Source organism: Arachis duranensis, chromosome 10 (assembly GCF_000817695.3).
Source record: "Arachis duranensis cultivar V14167 chromosome 10, aradu.V14167.gnm2.J7QH, whole genome shotgun sequence".
In the NCBI taxonomy this organism is placed as follows: Eukaryota; Viridiplantae; Streptophyta; class Magnoliopsida; order Fabales; family Fabaceae; genus Arachis; species Arachis duranensis.
Window position 1 is genome coordinate 21,698,269 of NC_029781.3, and position 4,838 is coordinate 21,703,106.

General features: G+C 36.5%; 1 pseudogene; it reads right to left on the reverse strand.

Annotated features, from left to right (window-relative positions):
* Positions 1–3,593, reverse strand: part of LOC107469441 (40S ribosomal protein S6-like) — a 39,223-nt pseudogene extending 35,630 nt beyond the window's left edge.
* Between the last annotated feature and the right edge of the window lie 1,245 nt (positions 3,594–4,838).

Sequence of the window (4,838 nt, forward strand, 5' to 3'; positions counted from 1 at the left end):
ATATTCTCTTCTTTTTATCTTATTTGATTTTCAGTTGCTTGAGGACAAGCAATAATTTAAGTTTGGTGTTGTGATGAGCGGATAATTTATACGCTTTTTGGCATTGTTTTTAGTATGTTTTTAGTATGATCTAGTTGGTTTTTAGTTAAAATTCACTTTTCTGGATTTTACTATGAGTTTGTGTGTTTTTCTGTGATTTCAGGTATTTTCTGGCTGAAATTGAGGGACCTGAGAAAAAATCTGATTCAGAGACTAAAAAGGACTGCAGATGCTGTTGGATTCTGACCTTCCTGCACTCAAAGTAGATTTTCTGGAGCTACAGAAGCCCAATTGGTGCGCTCTCAACGGCGTTGGAAAGTAGACATCCTGGGCTTTCCAGCAATATATCATAGTCTATACTTTTCCCAAGATTTGATGGCCCAAACTGGCGTTCAAAGTCACCTTCAGAATTCCCAGCGTTAAACGCCGGAACTGGCACAAGGATGGGAGTTAAACGCCCAAACTGGCACCAAAGCTGGCGTTTAACTCCAAGAAGAGTCTCTACACGAAAATTCTTCAATGCTCAGCCCAAGAACACACCAAGTGGGCCCGGAAGTGGATTTTTATGTCATTTACTCATCTCTGTAAACCCTAGGCTACTAGTTCTCTATATATAGGACCTTTTACTATTGTATTTTCATCTTCTGGTCTTTGGAATCTTTTGATCTTTAGATCTTTTGATCATTCGGAGGCTGGCCTCACGGCCATGCCTAGACCTTGTTCTTATGTATTTTCAACGGTGGAGTTTCTACACACCATAGATTAAGGTGTGGAGCTCTGCTGTACCTCGAGTATTAATGCAATTACTATTGTTCTTCTATTCAATTCCGCTTGTTCTTGTTCTAAGATATCACTTGTTCTTCAACTTGATGAATGTGATGATTGAATGACTGTGACGAGCTTCAAACTCCTGAGGGTGGGGCGTTAGTGACAGACGCAAAAGAATCACTGGATTCTATTTCGGCCTGATTGAGAACCGACAGATGGATAGCCGTGCCGTGACAGGGTGCGTTGAACATTTCCACTGAGAGGATAGGAGGTAGCCACTGACAACGGTGAAACCCTTGCATACAGCTTGCCATGGAAAGGAGTAAGAAGGATTGGGTGAAGACAGTAGGAAAGCAGAGAGATGGAAGGGACAAGCATCTTCATACGCTTATCTGAAATTCCCACCAAAGAATTACATAAGTATCTCTATCTTTATTTTTATGTTTTATTCATCATTCATAACCATTTGAGTTTGCCTGACTAAGATTTACAAGGTGACCATAGCTTGCTTCATACCAACAATCTCTGTGGGATCGACCCTTACTCGCGTAAGGTTTATTACTTGGACGACCCAGTACACTTGCTGGTTAGTTGTGCGAAGTTGTAGTGATCACAATTTCGTCCACCAAGCAACCAATCTCATCAATCACAATTTAAACCAACTTCAACAAAATCAATCAATAAATAAAAATTCTCAGCCTTCTCAAACAGTTCCAAAACCAAATCATTCCACAATATAAATATCTATAAACCAAATTTCCAATGCAACTCATTTCTCAATATAAATATACCAATCGAATTCCCAAATCAAGCTTTCATTAACTATCACAACGCCAACTCAATCAATCAAGAATTCAATCAAGTAAATAATAACATTCTTTCAAAATAACTTAGTCAAACCATAAGACTTGCATAATCACCAAAAATATATTTTTCCATCAATATCGATTTATAAAATTCTTGAAAATAAAATGAGTATAAGGAAAGCGCCCCTACCTCACTCGTGATTCAACTATGCGACAAAAACTCCGTTTTCTCTCGACTCGCAACAGCGACAACCATAATCATAGCTCCATATCGCTCTCGCGACAACAATCGCAACTCCAATTGCAACATGCAACAACCGAAACTCCATATCTCTCTCTATCCGCGGGATGCCTCCCTCACGGCAGACTTGGCTCGCCAGTGGCTAGGCAGCAGCTTGAATGGCAACCCAGAGCTGGCAACTACAACTCCTTCTCGTGCATCCTCTTCCCTGCCCTGTCTAGCGACGATGGAGGCTCCGTGATGACTACAAGGCGCGGCAACTGGGCAACACTGGCTCCAACGGCTGCGAGGACCTCCTTCCTCTTCCTCTCTTCGATCACGTTGCTCCTTCTCTCCACAACGGAAATGAGCTCCCCATGTGTGAAAATTCGGCGGCGGCAAGGCCTCCCCATCCCTTCCTTCTTCTCCGTTCAACTTTCTCTTCCTTCTTTTCTCTTCCCTTTCTTTCTTTCTTATTTTCGTGTGTGTGTGTGAAACACAGGTGAAGTGAGTGTTGTGAGGGAGTGTGCGGCGGTGAAGAGTAAGGGAGTACGGGTGTTATGTTAGAGTTAAAGTTAGGATTTGGGTAGTTTAGGTAATTTTTATAAAATTAGGGATAATAGAGTAATTGAAAACTAATTTTAATTCAACACTCATATTTATAAAAATACTATTTAATTATTAACTTACAAATTATTTTTAAATAGATACTCTAATTCAATAATTAGAGATAATCAAACTAATTTTTTTTGAAATTATAAAATAAAGTTCAAAATCTAGTTATTCAATTAAAGCATATAAACTCCTTATTATTTTTCAAGCACTAAAAATTTAAATCAATTATAAGAAAGTATTCAATATAAAAATCTTCAAAAATATATTCTTGAATAAATAAAATAAATAATAAATAATTTATTATTTAATTTTCAAAAATCTCTTACACAAAATATATACAATAGCAAGTTTGATTCGATCATGTCGCCTATGGTTTTGAAAATTTCGAGGGATATGTTAAAAATTTGGTGTACTTAAAAATGAGGTTCATATTAAATCATTATTATGTGTCCAATTTTGGTTCTCTTCGAGCCTCAGAACACTTAGTTGAGGAAATATAAATCAGGTTAGGACAAGGTTTATTGATTTCATTTTCACTAGCGATTCTCAATCTGATTGAACATGTGAGATGTTCAAAGCATATGTAATTCAATATCTTTAGTACAACTACGTTGCTTTAATTTAAATGTTAAAAGCAAGTAACAAACCTATTCTTTTTTGTATGACTTTCTCCAGAGCTTCCAACTCAATCAACCTCCTCTGTGGCCTGTGAAAATGTTGCTCACAATAAAATTTGTCACTCCTTGAAATCATCCTTCATCTACAATAATTTGAACCAGGCTACAATAAGATACATAATTAAATAATTTATCAAAAGTCTAAAAACCAATGAAGAGATTAGACTATAATTTTAAGCTACTTGAATGTTTAGGAAATAAGATTCTAAATTTATAGTAAGCACAAACAAACAAAGAAACTTAAGTAATAGAAAATTAGAAATTTAAAATCGTTAGAGGAAAAATGTGAAAAGATGTAAAAAGACCTAAGTGGCACTGGTGGATGGACTTGGCCATGCCGGACTTGAAGACAAGAATATGGAGGCGGCGCTCGAGGAAGTTCTCGACGATGAGAGAGAGGATGTAATCGAGCTTGTTTTGCATCTTGTCGAGGAGGTCATTACGGAACATCCTCAGAGGCTTGGGCATTGCGACTAGATCTAGAGAGGCGATTAACCACAGCGACAACGGCAGCGGCGACGGTGAGGCGAGTTCTCTCTCCTCTCTGAATCTCTCTGTTTCATTCTTCTCTTAGATCTCTTCAGCCAACGGTACTGAATCTACGCCCAAACCGTGCTCTAAGTGCTTAACATCTGCTGGAACAAAAGCAAAACAGGTGGCAGAACCTGCCGGGGAAGACGATGTAGCAGTGACGCCGCATGGATTTGACGCGCCATAATGAGAGGGAACTAGCCTTGCGCTTCATAGCTCCAGCATGGTGGCGTGTTAATGTAGGCTCAGATGCGGATGAGTCGGTGGTAGTAGAAGGAGTTGAAAATGTAGCATCGCAGTATTTCTCTTTTATTGGAATTAAAAAATTCTGTTTAGGATTTTAGAGTTTCACTATTCTTATTGTTTCGGTGTATTTGTTTTGTTTGGGTGGGAGTTTTAATCATGCGTAAATAACAGGAGTTTGTCGATAATTATGGAAGGGAGTTTGATAGATTGTCATAAATAAATTATTTTATGAAAATTTTTAAAAACTTTAATTAAAAAACTTTTACAAATAAGTAAATATCTTTTAGTGAATTTGTTGTTAGCCTATAAATTATTGGATATATAATATAGGATTCAAACTTATGATACTTATAATAAGAGAATTGACTATTCGACCAAACTAAATTAGTTTGTAAAATTGATTGTTTTGTCAAATCTTAATTAGGTCTATTTAAATCAAATATAATGTGCAGGTGAAACTATATATCTCTTCTTATGGGACATCATCACAACGTCGATTATAATTATATAATAATGTTCTCAAGCAAATTATTGAACAAATTAAATATTAATTCCTAATTTAAAAAACCTTAACGACCGCAGTCGATTAAAATAGTTTTAGAAAGAAATAAAAAATAAATAAAAAAATAAAAAAACCACGTGCAAAATTGACATGAAATAAAATGCAAAGAACCTTAGTCTATGCAACTAATAATAATATACAAATTGCTAAGATGCTGCCCCTTTAGTCCCACCAAATACTATCCAAGCCTGAAGCGACAAAACTTGGTGGCCACTATGATTCCTACGCTCATAAATTTTCTGGCGTAGAGCTATAGATATAAAAAACAAAGTGAAATTTGTGCACCGTGCCAAAATCATCTCTTGTCATATATTTTTTTTCGAAGATGTGTTTGGCATGAGAGGAGAATTTTAATGTAATTTATAAATTGATAG